Here is a 21884-nt window from a genome sequence, read left to right as displayed (position 1 = left end):
GATTTGCGTATATTGAAGAATCCTTGCATCCCTGGGATAAATCCACTTGATCATGGTGTATGATCCTTTTAATGTGTTGTTGGATTCTGTTTGCTAGTATTTTGTTGAGGATTTTTGCATCTATATTCATCAGTGATATTGGTCTGTAATTTTCTTTTTATGTAGTATCTTTGTCTGGTTTTGGCATCAGGGTGATGGTGGCCTTGTAGAATGAGTTTGGGAGTGTTCCTTCCTCTGCAATTTTTTGGAAGAGTTTGAGAAGGATGGGTGTTAGCTCCTCTCTAAATGTTTCATAGAATTCACTTGTGAAGCCATCTGGCCCTGGACTTTGGTTTGTTGGAAGATTTTTAATCACAGTTTCAATTTCATTACTTGTGATTGGTCTGTTCATATTTTCTGTTTCTTCCTGGTTCAGTCTTCGAAGGTTATAGCTTTCTAAGAATTTGTCCATTTCTTCTAGGTTGTCAGTTTTTGGCATAGAGTTGCTTGTAGTAGTCTCTTGTGATGCTTTGTATTTCTGCAGTGTCTGTTGTAAATTCTCCTTTTCATTTCTAATTTTATTGATTTGAGTCCTCTCCCTCTTTTTCTTGATGAGTCTGGCTAATGGTTTATCAATTTTGTTTATGTTCTCAAACAATCAGCATTTAGTTGTATTGATCTTTGCTATTTTCTCTGTTTCTATTTCATTTATTTCTGCTCTGATCTTTATGATTTCTTTCCTTCTACTAACTTTAGGTCTTGTTTTTTCTTCTTTCTCTAGCTCCTTTAGGTGTAAGGTTAGATTGTTTACTTGAGACTTGTCTTGTTTATTGATTGTATTGCTATGAACTTCCCTCTTAAAACTGCTTTTGCTGCATTCCATAGTTTTTGGATCATCATGTTTTCATTGTCATTTGTCTCTATGTATTTTCTGATTTCCTCTTTGATTTCTTCAGTGAGCTCTTGATTATTTAGTAACATATTGTTTAGCCTCTGTGTGTTTGTGGTTTTTTATGGTTTTTTCCCTGTAATTGACTTCTGATCTCATAGCGTAGTGGTCAGAAAAGATGCTTGATATGATTTCAGTTTTCTTAAATTTACTGAGGCTTGATTTGTGACCCAAGATGTGATCTATCCTGAAGAATGTTCCATGTGCACTTGAGAAGAAAGTGTAATCTGGTGTTATCAGTTAAATCTATCTGGTCTATTGTGTCATTTAAAGCTCATGTTTCCTATTAATTTTCTGTCTGGATGATCTGTCCATTGGTGTAAGTGAGGTGTTAACATCCCCCACTATTATTGTGTTACTGTCAGTTTCCTCTTTTATAGCTGTTAGCATTTGCCTTATATATTGAGGTGCTCCTATGTTGGGTGCATATGTATTTTTAATTGTTATATTTTCTTCTTGGATTGATCCCTTGATCATTATGTAGTGTCCTTCCTTGTCTCTTGTAACATTCTTTATTTTAAAGTCTATTTTATCTTAAATGAGTATTGCTACTCCAGCTTTCTTTTGATTTCCATTTGCACGGAGTATCTTTTTCCATCCCCTCACTTTCAGTTTGTATCTGCCTCTAGGTCTGAAGTGGGTCTCTTATAGACAGCATATATATGGGTCTTTTTTTGTATCTATTCAGCAAGGCTGTGTCTTTTGCTTGGAGCATTTAATCCATTCGCATGTAAGGTAATTATTGATACGTATGTTCCTATTACCATTTTCTTAATTGCTTTGGGTTTGTTTTTGTAGGTCCTTTTCTTCTCTTGTGTTTCCCACTTAGAGAAGTTCCTTTAGCATTTGCTGTAGAGCTGGTTTGGTGATGCTGAATTCTCTTAGCTTTTGCTTGTCTGTAAAGCTTTTGATTTCTCCTTCCAGTCTGAATGAGATCTTTGCCAAGTAGAGTAATCTTGGTTGTAGGTTCTTTCCTTTTATCTCTTTAAATATATTGTGCCACACCTTTATGGCTTGTAGAGTTTCTGCTGAGAAATCAGCTGTCAACCTTATGGGAGTTCCCTTGTATGTTCTTTGTCGTTTTTCCCTTGTTTCCTTTAATAATTTTTCTTTGCCTTTAATTTTTGTCAATTTCATTACTATGTGTCTCAGCGTGTTTTCTGTAGTTTTATCTTGTTCATTCATCTGGTACATAGTCCTCTGCCTTTTCATTTTGTCTATCTTTCTGTGAATGTGGTTTTCCTTTCACAGGCTGCAGGACTGTAGATCTTCTTGCTTCTGCTGTCTGCCCTTTGATGGATGAGGCTATCTAAGAGGCTTGTGCAATCTTCCTGATGGGAGGGATTTGTGGTGGGTATAGCTAGGTGTTGCTCTGGTGAGCAGAGCTCAGTAAAACTTTAATCCACTTTTCTGTTGATGGGTGGGGCTGAGTTCCCTCCCTGTTGGTAGTTTGGCCTGAGGCAACCCAGCACTGGAGCCTACAGACTCTTTGGTGGGTCTAATGGCGGACTTGGGAGGGCTCATGTCAAGGAGTACTTCCCAGAACTTCTGCTGCCAATGTCCTTGTCCCTGTGGTGAGCCACAGCTCCCCCAGCCTCTGCAGGAGACCCTCCAACACTAGCAGGTAGGCCTGGTTCAGTCTCCTATGGGGTCACTGCTCCTTCACCCCGGGTTTTGATGCACACACTACTTTGTGTGTGCCCTCCAAGAGTGGAGTCTCTGTTTTCCCCAGTCCTGGCAAAATCCTGCAATCAAATCTCGCTTGCCTTCAAAGTCTGATTCTCCGGGAATTCCTCCTCCCATTGTCAGACGCCCAGGTTGGGAAGCCTGACATGGGGCTCAGAACCTTCACTCCAGTGGGTGGACTTCTGTGGTGTAACTGTTCACCAGTTTGTGAGTCACCCACCCAGAGGTTATGGGATTTGATTTTATTGTGATTGCGCTTCTCCTACCGTCTCACTGCAGCTTCTCCTTTGTCATTGGATGTGGGATATCTTTTTTGGTGTATTCCAGTGTCTTCCTGTCATGACTATTCAGTAGTTTATTGTGATTCTGGTGCTCTTGCAAGAGGGAGTGAGCACATGTCCTTCTATCCCGACCATCTTGAACCAATTCTACCTTTTCTTTACTTTTTTAAACTTTCTATTTTGAAATAATTTGAAAGTTTCAAAAACAGTACAAAGGGTTTCCATATACCCTTTACTTAGCTTCTTCTAATGTTAACATGTAACAAAACCAGGAAATTAATATGCCAATATTCAGTCAATACTGTTGACTGAACTACAGATCTTATTTGAATTTCTCTAGTATTTCTCTTAATGTCCTTTTAGTGTTCCAGGATCAATTTAGGACCCCACATTGCATTTGGTTGTCTCCTTAGTCTCCTCCAGTCTATGACAATTCCTCAGTCTTTCCTTGTCTTTCATGGCCTTGATACTTTTAAGGAGTAGTAGACAGGTATTTTGTAGAATGTTGCTCAATTTGGGTTTATGTGATGTTTTCTCATGATTAAAGAGAAGTTCGTCTCTTTTCTGGCAAGATTACTGCAAAAGTGATCTTGTGTACTTCTCAGTGCATGATATCAAGAGGTATGAGATACTGATATGTCTCAGTACCAGGGACATTGACCTTGAACACTTGGTCATTATGGCGTCTGTTGGGTTTCTTCATTGCAAATTACTATTACAAGTTATCATTTTCCGTGGGGGGGAGATTTTTTTGAGATTTTGCTAATATGCTATTTCTACCCTATCTTTCACCCACTGATTTTATCCATCAGTGGATCTTGCCTGCAACAATTATTACTGTGGTATTTGCCTAATGGTGGTTTTATAGTTCCCTCATTCCTACTATATTTATTAATTGGAATTGTGTAAGGCTGCATGTTTCTTAATATATTATTGATTTATGCTCCTCAGCAGATATCTAGTATGTAGAGCACAGTCCTGGGAGGCTTGGAGATCCTAGTCTAGTAACAGTTCTGCCCCCAACAAGCTTTATCAACTTGGGAATATGTCTGTTTTATACTTTCAAGTCAAAGGAGGTAGCCTAAAGTATATTTTTCAGAAAAAAAGAAGTTGTAAGAGGAGGAGAAGAAGGAGGAGGAAAGGAGAAAGGAAAAGAGGGAAAGGAGGGAGGGAGGGGAAAAAAAGGAAAATTAACCTTTGGTGTCTTTTTCTTAACTATCAGTAACTTTGAAAACAAGTAGCATTTTAAGGGGACACTTTCTTTTCAATGAGATATTCCCATATTGAATACTAAGGAAAGATCTAGAAACAAAACACATTTCTGGCAGTCATGCCACCTGGATGAGTTACACAGCAGGATAATACATTTCTGACGTCATTACATACCAATATAACCATTATGACTTTCCCTCTTATCTTTTAGAGTAAGTGAGTATATCTTGAAAGAGGAAAAAAGGGCCTCAAAGCCACAGTACAAACTTGCAGAGTGGTAACTGCCACCAATCCTGATGGCCTCTGTACCCCATGCAGGAAAGTAGAACATAGTGCACAGTGATTCTCAAACTGGGAAACGCTCACTTACACCAGGGCGGGGGCAGGGGAAGCCGTATCCACAAATACCTTGAGATTATTATAATTCTTTATTCTCACATGATTGATTGAAACTCTTGGAAAAAAATAACATAGATATATTCTGGGTCAATCAGGATGACCACTCAATACCCACAAACAGATACTAATTCCAGTGTTCTCATTTTTGCACAGTGGTTTATAATCAGGTTATTATCAACTGATCATTTGAAGAGGTAGCATTTAACTTCTATGTTCTAATAGGCGTAACTGAATGCATTTGAGCTGGCATGTCCTGATATCCAAATGACAACATTCTATATCTGCTGTTGTACTTAGGTCATTTATTTTAACCAGTTATAAAGATAAATCCTGAGATTTGCAGTGATACTCAAAATTGAAAGACATTTTCATGGACTAAAACTTTAGTTTCTTAAGTAACTTAATAAATTGGGATTTTGCTATACATCATGAAAATGACAGTGTTCAGTAGTATACTCTAATGGAACAGTCTAATGAGGAAAGAATTGAGGCAGAACTAGAATGGAAATAAGGCACCTAAGTCAACTGGAGGCCAAAAATTACCTCATTTTGTCCTACCTAAAGGTTTAACAATAGTTTGAGGAGAGAAATATTTGTTGGAGAGTTGTGTCATACTATAGACATTAATCCAGATATAGCAGTATAATTGTTAATACCATTTAGGAAGAAAGTGGATTCTTTGTATGTATCTCCCTCTGATCTAATTAGCTTGCAAAAGTTCACTACCAGAACACATAATTATAGAGATGCATGGAAAATGTTTTTGTTAAATGGTCCTTTTAAAATTTTTCAGTATATTTGGGTATGCACTATTACATTAATTGCTCACAGGATCAAAAGAGAGTGTATTGTTTATTGTTTAAAAGGAAAAATAATAAAATGATAATGATGATGCCATAAATAATGGCCCATCATGCTCAAAATCAAAAGGATAAAGTCAACAAGTAAAAGATAAAACATCTTCCTATTACTAAACTGAACAACTGACAATTTAATTTCAATTACATTAAACTGCATTACATTAACATTGATAATTTAATTTTTTACTTTGAAATTTTGTTGGTTCTTTATTTGGGTTTTATAGTTGTATACCACCTAGAAGCACAAAATTAGGAATTTTATACCTAATTATATAACTGTATGTATTTAAGTCACAGGATAATAACATAAGTCACTATGGTAGGGAGGGGTCCAAAGAGGGGAAAAAAAAAAAGGCCAGAGTAAGAAGTTGAACAAATTATAAACAAAATGACCCTATTTATGTAAAATAGAATAGCTATGTAGGTGCTCACCTATATACAAATTTGTAAATACATAGGAAAAAAAGATTCTGGAAGAAGGAGACATAACCTACCACTAACAGTGAAAACTCCTGAGGAGGGACATGTTTTGATGGACAGAGATGAAACTGAACTTTTGAATCTATAATTTCTGCATTGCTTCTATTTTTATACAAATAAGTTCACTTAATTGAGTATAAAATACTTTAAGTGAATGCACAGATAAAAGTAATCAGTATATTACTTTACTGATTACCAATGAAGTGGTAAAAAGGGCATGGACTTTGGCATTAGAAAACATGAGACTAAACTAATTTTCCTGTTTCTTATGAGCTATGGGATTTGGGGCAAATCACCCAACTTCTCTAAACCTCAGTTTTTCTATTCTGCAAGATAGCAGTGATACTAGCTATGGGAATATTGTGAGGATTAAATAAAATAAAGTATGCAACTTTCTGAGTACACTGCATGGCCCACAGGGTATGCCCAACAGATAAAAGCCACATTTTTACTATACCAGTTATTACTACTAATATTAATTACGGCTGTTTTATGAAATTAGGTTGACTCTGGAAATAGCCACATGGGCTACCTGGCCCATGCCATTGTTCTCTGTTTCTGTTGGACATTCGTTATTTGCCCCTTCTGCCTCTGCCTTCTCCACGTGCTCTGAGCCTTAGGAAGGCTCACCCTTATGAACTGCATCAATGGACCCCCACACCTTCCAGCTTCCAGACAGGTTCAGCCAGTGGGTGTGCTGGCAGGAGACTGGGAGGTGGGGTAAGAGGAAAGTCTGGTATTTATGCCGTGTTCATTCTCGCAGCTCCCTCCTTACCAGGGAGCCATTGGTTGGATGCCTCCTCAACCAAAGCCCACAGCTTCTGTCCTCAGCCCTCTCCAGGTTCTGGTAAACACTTCCTCCCACTTCCCCTTCAGCCTAGGGTGGTCAGGTCTTCCCAGGGTTTCTAGTCTAAGATTCTGCAGTATCCTTTGTTGTTTTTCCTCACTCCATAAGTGGTCCTTTTCTTAAATTATTTTCAAATTATGCTGTTGGAATGCAGCATGTTTCTTCCCAGACTCCGTTATATTCACTGTTCCATAGTTTGGCTCCATGAGATAACCCAGCACAACACAGACAACTTCACTGCAGGAAACTTCCAGTGGAAATTTCTGCAAATCTCACCAGACCAGCCAGATGCTTAGGCAAGAGGGCAATTCTCACTTTGTGCCATTTCAGTGAAATGGAAAGAAATCCCTCTCCCGCTGGTCTGAAATTCCACTGCTGTAACAACTATAGTTTGCTCACTAACTGATGGTTATAAAAGATGAAAATTTTCTAATTACAGGTTATAATTCCAAACCACCCATTCACAATTTGTCTGTGGAGGCAAAGGATGGAATCTTTGAAATGTAAATTTCTCATTCTAATTTTCAAGTTTTTTCTCTTCATGTGAGTTGCTCACTAGTGTTTCTTATTCAGGCAAAATTCCTTGGGTCAATGAGAGTCAGCCTCCTGACAAAAACAGTAGCTGTAACTGGACTGCTGGCCCTCCCTTTATTAGCCTTTCACCCTGCACCAAAAATGCCACTTCCCTGTTCAAAAACCTACAGTGGACACCCATTTTACTTAGCAATTGCTGCTGTAAAACTTACTAAGTGCTGGGTACTGGTCTAAGCAATTTATAAATATTAACCCATTTAATCTTTACAATTACCCTATGATACCCATTTGTTTTAGATAAGGAAACTGAGGCACAGAGATATTAGGTAAGTTGCCCCAATTTATATAGACAGTAAATGCTAGTAAGTAGAACTGGCTGTCAAATTCAAATAGTCTGCTCCATAGTCCATCGTTTTAACCTCTCCTCCCTGAAGCTTGTTTGTCCAAGAAACTAGTGCACACTTCTTACTAGACTTTTAGGTTTCTCTACATTATGGCCCCAAATAGCTTTCCAGTATTATTTCACATCACCTACTTAGTAGCCATTTATCCAACAAAAATCTGTTGAACTCTGTATGGACATGCGGCCTAGAGGAATGACAGATGTTAAGAAAGAATTTATCGGGCTTCTCTGGTGGTACAGTGGTTGAGAGTCCGCCTGCCAATGCAGGGGACGCGGGTTTGTGCCCCAGTCCGGGAGGATCCCACATGCCACGGAGCAGCTAGGCCCGTGAGCCATGGCCACTGAGCCTGCGCATCCGGAGCCTGTGCTCCGCAACGGGAGAGGCCACAACGGTGAGAGGCCCGCGCAAAAAAAAAAAAAAAGAAAAGAAAGAAAGAATTTATCAATATTAAAATAGATAAATAAATTGTGGCAGTTTCAAACGATGGAATGCTATACAGCAAAGAAAATGAACAAGCTACAACCACAGGCAACAGAGTGGCCCAGCTAAGACTGAGGCAACCAATGCTGATGCAGAACCGGCAGTTTCAACTAAAGGTAAAGGTACTCTGAAGAAGTGCTAGAGAACATGGCCTGCGTGGGAAAGGTGCTGCTTCCAGTGTATCCTGAGCCATCGCAGCCCCTCAGAGTTCACAGTGTCAGAATGGCTTTCTCTTCTGCCTTGCTTTGCTTATTGCCTGTTCTAGTAGTTAAGTGCATTACTTGTCTACCTTACAGCTCATTCATACCTCCTAAGAAAAAAACACCAGAAGAGTAGCATGATACATCTCAGAGGAAAAGGATATGCCTAGTAAGTGAAATCAACGGTGAAGTCCTGTTTCTTACTAAAGCAGCCTATGGAAGATGCTGGCATTCAAGACCTATCCTGCACATATGCCTGCATTATGGCTCATGTAATAAACCTAATGAGGGAATTTCCTGGCTGTCCAGTGGTTAGGACTCTGCACTCTCACTGCCGAGGGCCCGGGTTCGATCCCTGGTAGGGGAACTAAGATCCCGCAAGCCGTGGTGGCATGGCCAGAAAAAAAAATAAAAATAAAATAAACAAAAATAAAATAAATTGGCAGGCGATAACTTAGGTCCATCACTACTGAAGAAAACAGGAGTATTAACAATGATGAATTAGGATCAAATGCTTTTGTATGCTGCAAAATCTTATGACAATATTTTCCCATTCTTTGTGCATCCAAAATTCATGAAAAGGTAGTCTGGATTATTGCTACTGGTTAATTATTTTTTCTTTTTTTCCAGTTTTTTTTGTTTTGTTTTTTTTTTTACGGTACATGGGCTTCTCACTGCTGTGGCCTCTCCCGTTGCGGAGCATAGGCTCCGGACGCGCAGGCTCAGCGGCCATGGCTCACGGGCCCAGCCACTCCGTGGCATGTGGGATCCTCCCGGACCAGGGCACGAAACCCGTGTCTCCTGCATCGGCAGGCGGACTCTCAACCACTGCGCCACCAGGGAAGCCCTTTTTTTCCAGTTTTATTGAGATGTAATTGATACATGTATAAGTTTAAGGTGTACAGCATAATGGTTTGATTTACATATACTGTGAAATGATGACCACAATAAATTTATGTAGTATCCACCATCGCATATAGACACAATTTTTTAAAAAACAAAAAAAGAAAAAAATGTTTTTCTGGTGATGAGAACTTTTAGGATTTACTTCATTAATAATTTTCATATATATCAGACAGCACTGTTAACTACAGTCATCATATTATACATTACATCCCTAGTACTTACTTATTACTAGAAGTTTGTACCTTTTGACCACCTTCTTCCAATTCTACCTCCCCCCACCCCACCTCCGGTAACCACAAATATGATCTCTTTTTCTATGAGTTTGTTTTGTTTTGTTTTAAGATTCCACATATGACTAAAATAATATGGTATTTGTCTATCTCCATCTGACTTGTTTCATTTAGGATAATGCCTCAAGGTCCATCCAAGTTGCTGCAAAGAGCAGGAATGGCTGAATAATATTCTATTACTTGTATACCATAACTTCTTTATCTATTCATCCACTGATGAACACTTAGGTTGTTTCCCTGTCTTGAATATTGTAAATAATGCTGCTATGAAAATAGGGGTGAAGATACCTTTTCCAGTTAGTGTTTTTGTTTTCTTTTGATATATTCCCAGAAGTAGAATTGTTGGATCGTATGGTAGTTCTATTTTTAATTTTTTGAGGATGTTCCATACTGTTTTCCATCGTGGCTGTACCAGTTTACAATCTCACCAACAGTAGTGCACAAGGGTTCCCGTTTCTCCAGATCCTCACAAGCATTTGTTATCTCTTCTCTTTTTGATGATGGCCCTTCTAACAGGTGTGAGGTAGTATCTCACTGTGGTTTTGATTTGCATTTCCTTAATGACTAATAAAGTTGAGCATCTTTTCATGTACCTGTTGGTCATTCTTATATCTTCTTTGAAAAAAATGTCTATTCGGGTTTTTTGCCCATTTTTAAAGTTGGATTATTTGTTTGTTTTTCTATTGAGTTGAATGAGTTTTTTATATATTTTGTATATTAACCATCCTCTTGGATATACGGTTTGCAAATATTTTTTCCCATTCTGTAGGTTATCTCTTCACTTTGTTGATTGTTTCCTTTGCTGTGTAAATAATTATTTATGCCCATGTATTTACTTGCTACACTACAATTCATATTTGACATTTTGTTTAGCAAGCAATCATTCAGGTAGAAATTAAGTCTCAGTTAAGTCTTATAAGAATGAATATTTCTTTTAACAATAAAACCAACACTTCTGATTTTAATTAATTGGTGACATCTAAATTTTTAGAATATATCCAAAACCACTTTTTTGAATATCACTATTTTCAACAGAATATAAACATTTAAAAAAAATCCCACATGGGGATGTGCTCAAGATGGCAGCACAGGAAGATCCTGACTCACCTCCTCCCACAAACACAACATATCTATGACTACATATAGAATAATTCCCTTGGAAAGGAACCTGAAAACTGGATGAACAGAGTTCCACAACAAACGGTAAAAGGACCACATCAAGACACGGAGGAGAGGCAGAGATACTGTCTCACCAAGAAAAACTGCACATCCCAGCCACAGTGATCCACTATTAAGAGGAATCACAAAGGTATGGATCTTTTCCCTGAGGAATGAGAGATCTGAGCTCCACATCAGGCACCCCAGCCCCTAGATCCTGCACAAGAGAAATGAACCCCCAAAATATTTGACTTTGAAAACCAATGGAAAATATGCCCAGGAAAACTACAGAACTGCAGGTAACAGAAAATCCACTCTCATAGAGCTCATGTGCAGGCTAACTTGACCCAAAATCCAGCACAAAAACACCAGACTGAAAAGCACATGGACCATAGTGAAGGGGACTCACTAATCTTAATGCTTATTTGCTGGAGAGGCAGGAACCAGTTGGGACACTCTCCAGGGACTGAGACATTGATGGGAGCCATTTTTGTGATCTCAGGCTACCTTACTAATGCCAGCACCGGAGGGCGCCGTTTTGGAATTCTCCCTCTAACCTTTTAGCACCAGTGGGCATGGCCATTGAGAGCCCTGCCCATCCCTACACCTCAGCTGGGCCTCACAGTTGGGGGAGTGGGGCAACAGCCCAGCCCATCAGCACACCGCAGCAGCCGTGGTCCCACCACAACAGGAAGGTGCACATAGGCCACATAGGGAACACCCCTTGAGCTCCTGGCTCTGGTGGACAGGTGGGATTGCACTTCTGAGCCCCACGGGACATCTCCTAAATAAGGTCACTCCTTCAAGACTAGGAGTGATAGCTGATTTACCTAATACATAGAAATAAGCACAAGAAATTAAGGCAAAATGAGGAGACAGAGGAATATGTTCCAGCTGAAAGAACAAGATAAAACCTCAGAAAAAGAACTAAACAAAGTGGAGATAAGCAATCTCCTTGATAAAGAGTTCAAAGTAATGGTCATAAAGATGTTGACCAAACTCAGAAGAAGAATGGATGAACACAGTGAGAACTTCAACAAAGAGATAGAAAATATAAGAAAGTATCAAACTGAAAAATATGCTACAGGGGTTCGACAGCAGACTGGATGAGGTAGAAAAATAAATCAGCAAGCTGGAAGACAAAACAATTGAACTCACCCACACAGTGCAGGAAAATGAAAAAAAGAATTTTAAAAAGTGAAGATACCTCAAGGGATTTTGAGACAAAATCAAGTGGAATAACATTTACATTATAAGGATCCCAGGAGAAGAGAATAAAAAAGGGCCAGAAAAATTACTTGAAGAAATACTGGCTGAAAACTTCTCTAATCTGGAGAAGGAAACAGACATCCAGGTCTAGGAAGCCCAGAGAGTTCTGAATAAGATAAGCCCAGAGACACACTATAATTAGTATGGTAAAAGTTAAGGATAAAGAGAGAATCCTAAAAGCAACAAGAGAAAACAACTTGTTAGGGAACTCCCCATAAGGCTATCAGTGGATTTCTCAGCATAAACCTTAAAGGCCAGGAGACAGTAGGATGATATATTCAAAATGCTGAAAGAAAAATACTGCCAACCGAGAATACTGTATTTGTCAAAGTTATCCATCAGAAATGAAGGAGGATAAAGACTTTCCCAGACAAATGAAAGTTGAGGGAGTTCATCACCAGTAGACCTACCTTACTGAAATGGTAGTAAGACATACTGAAAGGAGTTCTTCCAGCTGAAATAAGAGGATGCTAATTAGTAACATGAAAATGTACAACACACTCTTAAACTATGTACAAAAATAAACTGGATTAAAGACTTAAATTAAGATTGAAACCATAAAAATTCTAGAAAGAAACATAGGCAGTTAGCTCTTTGATATCAGTTTTAACAATATTTTTTGGATATATCTCCTCAGGCAAGGGCAACAATAGCAAAAATAAGCAAATGGGACTACACCAAACTAAAAAGTTTTTGCACAGCAAAGGAAACCATTAACAAAGTGACAAGGCAACCTACTGAATGAGAGATATATATGCAAATGATATATTCAATAAGGGGTTGATATCCAAATATGTATAAAGAATTCGTACAACTCAGTGTCAAAAACATAAACAACCCAATTAAAAGGTGAACAGAGGATTTGAATAGACATTTTTCCAAAGAAGACATACAGATGGCCAATAGACACATGAAAAGATGCTCAACATCACTAATTATCGGGGAAATGCAAATCAAAACCACAATGAGAACTCCCAAAAAAGTCCAGGACCAGATGGCTTCACAGGTGAATTCTATCAAACATTTAGGGAAGAGTTAACACCTACCATTCTCAAACTATTCCAAAAATTGCAGAGGAAGAAACACTTCCAAACTCATTCTATGAGGCCAGCATCACCCAGATACCAAAACCAGACAAGACATCACACACAAAAAGAAAATTGCAGGCCAATAACTCTGATGATCATAGGTGCAAAAAATCTCAACAAAATAATAGCAAACTGAATTCAACAATACATTAAAAAGATAATACACCATGATCAAGTGGGATTTATTCTAGGGATGCAAGGATGGTTCAGTATCTGCAAATCAATCAGTGTGATATACCACATTAACAAACTGAGTAATAAAAACCATTTGATCATCTCAATAGATGCAAAAAAATCTCTTGACAAAATTCAACATCCACTTATGATAAAAACCCTCAACAAAGTTGGTATAGAGGTAACATACCTCAACATAATAAAGGCTATATATGATAAACCCACAGCTAACACCATACAGTAAAAAGCTGAAAGCTTTCCCTTTAAGATCAGGAACAAGACAAGGATGCCCACTCTCACCACTTTTATCCCACATAATATTGGAAGTCCTAGCAGCAGAAATTAGGCAAAAAGAAGAAGAAGAAGAAGAAAGAAAGGGCATCCAAATTGGGAAGGAAGAAGTAAAACTGTCACTATTTATTATTATATATAGACATGATATTATATATAGAAAACCCTAAAAACTTCACTTAAAAAAGTATTAGAACTAATAAATGAATTCAGTAAAGTGTCAGGATACAAAACCAACATACAGAAATCTGTGGCTTTTCTATACACTAAAAACAAACTATCAGAGGTACTTCCCTGGTGGTCCAGTGGTAAAGAATCCAACTTCCAGTGCAGCGGACATGGGTTCGATCCCTGGTTGGGGAACTAAGATACCACATGCCATGGGGTAACCAAGTCCACACACCACAACTACTGAGTCCGTGCACCTCAGCTAGAGAGCCTGCATGCCACAAACTACAGAGCCCATGTGCTATGGAGCCCACACGACACAACTAGAGAGAAGCCTGCATGCCACAAGAAGCCAGCATGCTGCAACGAAAGATTCCACATTTCCTGGTGGTGCAGTGGCTAAGACTCCGTGCTCCCAATGCAGGGAGCCCCGGGTTCAATCCCTGGTCAGGGAACTAGATCCCACATGCATGTCACAACTAAGGAGCCCATGAGCCACAACTAAGGAGCCTGTGAGCTGCAACTAAGGAGCCCGCCTGCTGCAACTAAGACCCAGCACAACCAAATAAATAAATAAATATTAAAACAAAACAAAATAAAACAACTATCAGAAAGAGAAATTAAGAAAGCAATTCCATTTACAACTGTGTCAAAAAATAATGAAATACCTAGGAATAAATTTAACCAAGGAGGTGAAAGACCTAAACACTGAAAACTATAAGACACTGATGAAAGAAACTGAAGATGATACAAATAAATGGAACAATATTCTGTGTTCATGTATTAGAATAATTAATTGCTAAAATGTCCATTCTATCCAAAGCAGTCTACTGATTCACTGTAATACCTATCAAAATTCCAATGGCATATTTCACAGAACTAGAACAAATAATTCTAAAATTTGTATGGAACCACAAAAACCTTGAATAGCCAAAAAAGTATTGAGAAAGAAGAACAGAGCTGGAAGTATCACACTCCCTGATTTCAAACTATACTACAAAGCTATAGTAATCAAAAACATCACAGCACTGACACAAAAACAGACACACAGATCAATGGAAACAGAATAGAGAGCCCAGAAAGGAACCCACACTTATATGGGCAATTAATCTAATAAAGGAGGCAAGAACATACAATGGAAGAAAGCCTCTTCAATAAATGGTGTTGGGAAAACTGGACAGTTACATACAAGAGAATCAAACTGGATTACTTTCTCACACCATGTACAAAAATAAACCCAAAATGGATTAAAGACTTAAATGTAAGACCTGAAATTGTACAACTGCTACAAGAAAACATAGGCAGTATGTTCTTTGACATCAATTTTAGCAATATTTTTTTGAATATGTCTCCTCAGGCAAGGGAAACAAAAAACCAAAAATAAACAAATGGGACTACATCAAACTAAAAAGCTTCTGCATAGTGAAGGAAACAATCAACCAAATGAAAAGGCAAACTACTGAATGGAAGAAGATATTTGCAAATCATATATCTGATAAGGGATTAATATCCAAAATATATAAAGAAATCACACAACTCAACAACAAAAAATCAACCTGATTAAAAAATAGGCAAAGGATATGAATAGACATTTTTCCAAAGAAGACATACAGATGACCAACAGACACATGAAAAGATGTTCAACATCACTAATCATCAGGGAAATGCAAATCAAAAGCACAATGAGATATCACTTCACACCTGTTAGAGTGGCTATTATGGAAAAGACAAGAAATAACAAGTGTTGGAGAGAATGGGGAGGGAAGGGAACCCTTGTGCACTGTTGGTGGGACTGTAAATTGGTGCAGTCATTATGGAAAACAGTATGGAGGATCTTCAAAAATTTAAGAAAAGAACTACCATATGACCCAGCTATTCCACTTCTGGGTATTTATCCAAAGAACACAAAAACACTAACTTGAAAAGATATATACACCCCTGTGTTCACTGCAGTGTTATTTACAATAGATATGGAAATAACCTAGGGGGTCCATCAATGGATGAATGGATAAAGAAGAAGTGGTATATGTGTATATTTCTATGTATATAAATATACACATATATGTGTGTACATATATATATATATATATATATATATATATAAAAATAAGGTTGGCCAAAAAGTTCGTTCAGGTTTTGCCATAACATCTTACGGAAACTCGAACGAACTTTTGGGCCAACCATATATATATATATATATACATACACACACACGCATATATATAAAAAACAGTGAAAAAAAGAGTGAAATCCTGCCATTTGGGACAAAATGAATGAACCTTGAAAGTACTATAGTAAATAAAATACGTCAGACAGCAAAAGACAAATATGTAATTTCACTCATATGTGGAATCTAAAAAAACAAACACGACAAACAGATTTTAAAATAAATAAATAAATAAATATTGAGAACAGATTAGTGGTTATCAGAGGGGAAGGGGTTTGGAAGGTGGGCAAAACAGTCAAAGGGGGTCAACTATATGTCTCTTTCTCTCTAAGAAAACATTATTTTTCCCAGGATGGCCAGAGTGGTGGTGGTGATCACTTTATAGTGTATATAGATGTCAAATTATAATGCTGTACACCTGAAATTTATATAATTTTTTAAAATTCCCACACTCTTAAATACATCATTTATTAAGAGGGAAAAAGAAGCAAGCACTAAGGGATACATACCTCTTAAATTTATTTACGTAAAGTTCAAAAAGCTGGTAAAATCATTCTATACCGTTGGAGGTCAAAATAGTAATTACCCTTCAGGTTGAAAAGTGACTAGACGGAAACATGATGGGGCTTTGAGTCAGTCATACTCTGTTTTTTGATCTGGGCCTGGTTACCTATGTGTGTTTCACTTATAAAAATTCTTGAAGCACACACTTTTGTGTTCTCTCCTGTACATGTATTTCAAGAAAATGTTTACTTAGAAACACACACAAATTTGTAATTACTAACTTTAGTGTTATGTGTCAGTCATTCTATTTAGCTCTTTATGTATATTATCTTTATTATCATTACAAAGTCATTTGAATAGGTCCTATTATTAACAGAGTTAATAAACAGTACCCAGGTTTCTCCCAAGCAGATTAAACTTATTTCCTTCCTAGCATTTAACACAATAGGTAACAATTTTGTGTGCTTGCTTGTTTATTGTCTGTCCCTCTATCTGAAGGTACAAGCATGGGACTTGTTTTTTTATTCACTAATGTAGCTACTAAAGGAATCCAGTGCCTGGAATGCAACAGGTCTTCAATACATATTAACAATTGCTAAACAAGTGAGCATATAAACTTTGTAAAGGCAAAGAATACAGTACAAGAGAGAGAAAGCAGTTGGGACTTACTTGTTTGGGTACTCAGAGACGTTCTCTCTAAGGAAACATTATTCTCAGGATGGCCAGCAGACTGGAGGAAAAGGGAGACCCACGAGCAGGAGGAATAGCACGTGTGAGGACGCAGAGCTGGGACAGGCTTGCTCACTGGAAGAACAACAGAGGCCAGTGAGCCTGGAGTGTGGGAACAGGGAGCTGCAGAACCCACGCTCCCCAGGATGATCCACATGTTCCTGCCTCCATGACTTTCCTCCTGCCAGGCTCTAAAATTTTATCCAACATTCAAGACTCATCTCAAATCCCAACTTCTTTAGGAAATCTCTCCTGACAACTCCAGCCAGGAACTAGGTGCAGTAGTGTTGGGGAAGGTCATCGAAAAGACATGACGGTTGAGCTGAAACCTTCTTACCCCCTCCCCTGTCCTTGGAATGTACACTCTACCTACCATTCCCACAGTGGGAGCTGCTCCAAGGACACAGAGAAAGCAACGTAATCCTGAGACCATCTGGACAGTGTATGTGACTGAACCCAGTTTAGGCCTCTATATAAACTTTTCAGATGCTGGCAGGTGGGTGCAGAAATCTACACGGCTGAGCAAAGACAAGCCTTGTAAGTAAGTTCCCTTGCTTATTAAACCTGCCACCCTCCAATCTGGAGTGGTTTACCTCTTTCTTGGGTCTCTCCCAGCCCTCTGTTTAGGGGGGTCAGTTTCAGATTACACCCAGGAAGCTCCTGAGGAGATTGCAAACCTATAATTGGCAAGCCAGGCAGGAGACCAAAGAAATGAGCTTTGGGAAAAAGGCATCCATGGGGGAAATCCTGAGGTGGCCATGGACCTCTGTGTGGGGAGGGGTGGCCCATACAAGCCTCTTAAATTCCCTAGCCTTGGGAAAGAGGCATCCACAGGGGAAATCCTGAGTTAGCCATCAATCTTCAGGTGGGTGGACATATACACACTACCAAATGTAAAGCAGATAGCTAGTGGGAAGCAGCCACATAGCACAGGCTGATCAGCTCGGTGCTTTGTGACCACCTAGAGGGGTGGGATAGGGAGGGTGGGAGGGAGACGCAAGAGGGAGGGGATATGGGGATATATGTATACATATAGCTGATTCATTTGTTATAAAGCAGAAACTAACACAACATTGTAAAGCAATTATACTCCAATAAAGATGTTAAAAAAAAAAATCTTCATGTGGGGAAGGGTGGCCCATATGTTAGATGCTTGTGGACTGCTCCATGAGTATGGGGATGTCCCAAAAATGCCAGCTGTCATTTTTTGCTTGAGAAACTGCACATAGCACACTGCAGCAAAGGGAAATGAAGGGCTCTTGCAATGGGCTGTACTCTACTGTGGGCAGTTCAGCTGGATATCAGTGCCCAACTGGAGGCTGGAGCTTGAGTTAGAGAGAAGAAAAGCTGAGGTTAGAGAAAGGCATGCAGTTGTCCACTACTCTGCTAGCTTCAGGGCTGCCAGACAAGGTGGGAGAGCAGGATAATAAATTGGAGACCTTAGTGTACCATTTTGCAGAGCTAGAAGGGTGCAAGTTGCTGTGGATTAAGCTCCAAGTGCTTGTGACAAAGCCTGACTGAGACACTAAGGGGTGGAATCCCTAGGAATGTGATGAGAATAAAGAGGATAATGTTATGGTGTTTGATGAGGAAGCAGGTGAAACACCCTGTGCCTCCTATTACAAAGGAAAATTTTATATAGTAATTACCTCAAAACCCCTAGGAGAAAACTTACATTCTTTCTCTGTCTTCTGAAGTTGTAAATCTTATCGTGTCTTTGAAATATAAACACCCTGGAGATAACCAAAACATTGCCCACAGAGACGGTAAAAAAATTTTTTTTTTAATTTAAAAGGCAGGGAAAGAGGCTTTTTTAAAATACAGACTGCTGTAGAAGTTCCTTTGCCCAAAAATCTAGTCCACAGCCTCCATAAGATCACAAATATCAGTAAAAAGCTTTAGCCATGTGAGTGGGTACCTGATTCATGGCTTAGGTTTTGGAATGAAAGCCATGGAGTTTCCATTTGTGTCTGTCTGTATGTTTATGTAATATGTCTATAGATGTGTATTGTGAATGTGTGATGTTTTTCTACCTGCAGAGGGTATTACCAAAATTTATTTGTAAAAGAGATAAGGTATTTTACAAATCTATTAGAAATAATAAGGGTGAAAGAAAATGTATAAGAAAAGTAGGTTAAAAAAAATAGAACGTGGTTTTTTTTTAGATAAAGGACATTATTTGTTTTGGTAAAGAAAAAAAGAAAGCAATTTTGTCCTAAAGTAAAATGATTGTTCCAAGATTGGAAAAAAAAAAGGACAAAAGCTGAATGGATATAGAAAGCTGCAGTTTCGCAGAAAAAAATATTGAGAAAGAAATGTTATGTGTAGTCAAGCTAAAGTTGAAATAGATTTAAGTTAAAAAGAAAAAACGGAGAGTTTTAATATCAAAAGTACACTGCAAAATTAGAATTTGGTTTTCTCTCTGTTAAAAGGACAAAGTTTTCTTAGATTATTGGCTTGCTCTAGTAAGAAATTATAAATAAAGGCTTTTCTTTGCCTTTAATGTAATCTGTCTAGAAAACAAAGATTTTGTGTTTTGTCTTTTATCAGGTCCTTGATTACTTAAGAAACCTGAGCCTTCTCTATTAAAGAAACTAAGTGTTTTACAACCATATAACTTTTCGTATATGTTAAATTTCATGGGAAGCATTGTCAAATTTAAGAAGTGGTACACTTTCTTTAGGGTATACTTGTATGAAATTCCTAAAAACCTGATATGTCTTGGTATAATGTTATCAGTCATAATTTTAAAATGTATGTCACAAAAATAACCAAATTCTCTTGACAACTGCATTATAATGAACTCTAATCTGATCTTTAACCATGGCTACTTTTTGTCTTTTGTCATTTGCAGGCAGTTATTGTTTTACTCTGATGCTTTGACAAACTGTTACTGAAAAAGTGCTTTATCTTCGAGAAGATTCATGGAAAAGATTTTGACAAGTACAGGTTTCTGATAACTAAGATCAATTTGCCTTCATATAGGAGGGGCAATAATGGACCTTTCAAGTGCTTCCCCAAGTCTACCTGCACAGCCCCACAATATGTCATGGGATGGTAGCCAAGACCTGTCCCTGTTCCCCTTCCCCACATTAGTAAAATGGCCCATTACATTGATGATTGCCTCTGCTGCAGGTCACTCTGCAGGCTTTGCTAGAACATCTGCAAGGGAGAAGATGTGCAGTGAACTTACAGAAAAGTCAAGGCCCAGGCACCACCGCAAAGCTTTTGGGGGAGTCGTTCGGTCAGGTAAGACATGTGCTGTCCCAAAAGCTGTGTTTAAGATGCAAAGCCTATCCAACCCCTAAGAATGTGAAAGAGATGCCAGCCTTTGTAGGAATTTTAGGGTTTTGGAGGACTTTTATTCCCTACCCAGCACATTGCCTCCACCTGGTAAAGAAAGGGCACATTTGGGACTGGGGATCAGAGCAGCAAGCCTCCTTTGAGAAGGCAAAAATGCTAGAGAAGCAGATGAAAGCTCTGCACATCTACCAAGCAGAACTAGCATTTGGGTTAGAGGCGTCTGTGACTCCAGAAGGTATGGGTCAGGCACTGTGACAGAGACAACAGAGGGGAGAGTGCCCCTCGGATTTTGGTCCCAGCTCTGGACAATGGGAAACAAGGGCATATGATTCATGAGTGGGTCCTTGTTGGTCACGGAAACAAGGGCATATGATTCATGAGTGGGTCCTTGTTGGTCAGGACATTTGGGTTTGCCTCCAAGAGCCTGAGGCAATCCTCATTCTTTTCCACATCCCAGCTAGTAAGGCACTGACACCCCCTGGCAATCAGGAAGCTGATGCTCCAGCTCAGATACAAGCCCTAGCAACTGACCCTTTAGTAGATACAGCAGATTTGGGTGTATGAAAGGAGCAGCCACCACAATGCTTGGGTAGGATGGCATATTGCCAAGGATGTCAAATTGCCCTTGAAATACAGTGACTTGGTTAATGGCAGTACAACATGTCCTGTGTGTTCTAAGCAATGCACAAGGCAACATTACGGATGATTGGACCCATCCACTGTAGTTCCCAACTGGGGAGGGACTGGCAAATTGATTATATTGGCCCCTTCCCTGCAAGTGAGGGTTTAAACATGTCTTGGTTTGTGTGGACACTGGGTCTGGTTTAACCTAAGCCACACAGACCAGGCTACCACTGTTAGGGGATTAGAGAAGCTGAGTACCATGTATGGATACTCTTTTTGAGTATCAGTGATCACATTACAAAGGTCATGATGTGCAAGACTGGGCAAAAGAACATGACATTAAATAGAGGTTCCATCTCCCCTACAATCTGCAAGCAACAGGGCTGGTAGAAGGAAACATGGAATATTAAGACAGCAGATTAAATTACTATCAAGTGAAATCACCTTGGCAGGGTGAACTAAAGTACTGTCTTAGGCTTTAATACATTTGAATGATCAACCACTATGGCCTGTTGTCCCACATGCCAGACTAGGGACCTCTGCCAAGGCACCCAATACTGTAGAGGTATGGAAATGGCAGGAAAAAGCCATTGCCCCAACTCTCACCATGGATCAACCTGCTATGCTGTTGAGAACACCGGGCTCCATCACACCTGGGAATTGTCTCCTGGAATTCGCAATAGGACATCTCATCCAGATCAGAGACTTTGCACCCCTGGGTGAAAGGAAACTATGCAGTCTCCTCAGGGATCCCATTGTCCTGCTGCAAGCTGGACCTGTTGAAACACATTATACTTGAAATGGAACACACACCATTGAAAGAGGGGAGAAGGTGGGGGTCCTGGTCTGGTATATCTCACCCCCAGTCTGTCTCCTCGTGCCTGAGGTTGCTGCCTCCCCAG

At 39.1% G+C, this 21884-nt stretch overlaps 1 long non-coding RNA gene across 1 annotated transcript in view; it reads right to left on the bottom strand.

Annotated features, from left to right (window-relative positions):
- LOC109551919 (uncharacterized) overlaps window positions 1–21884 on the bottom strand; it is a 175556-nt gene that overhangs the window by 113209 nt on the left and 40463 nt on the right. Inside the window, exons 4-5 of the long non-coding RNA XR_002178624.3 lie at window positions 21589–21758; window positions 16996–17130 (exon numbers count right to left, since the gene is read on the bottom strand). This is a non-coding gene — a long non-coding RNA (uncharacterized lncRNA). The remainder of the gene's footprint in view (window positions 1–16995; window positions 17131–21588; window positions 21759–21884) is intronic.

This window comes from Tursiops truncatus, chromosome 4, assembly GCF_011762595.2.
Source record: "Tursiops truncatus isolate mTurTru1 chromosome 4, mTurTru1.mat.Y, whole genome shotgun sequence".
Taxonomy (NCBI): Eukaryota; Metazoa; Chordata; class Mammalia; order Artiodactyla; family Delphinidae; genus Tursiops; species Tursiops truncatus.
Note: the sequence above shows the minus strand (reverse complement) of the source record. Positions and strands in the feature narration are given on the sequence as shown.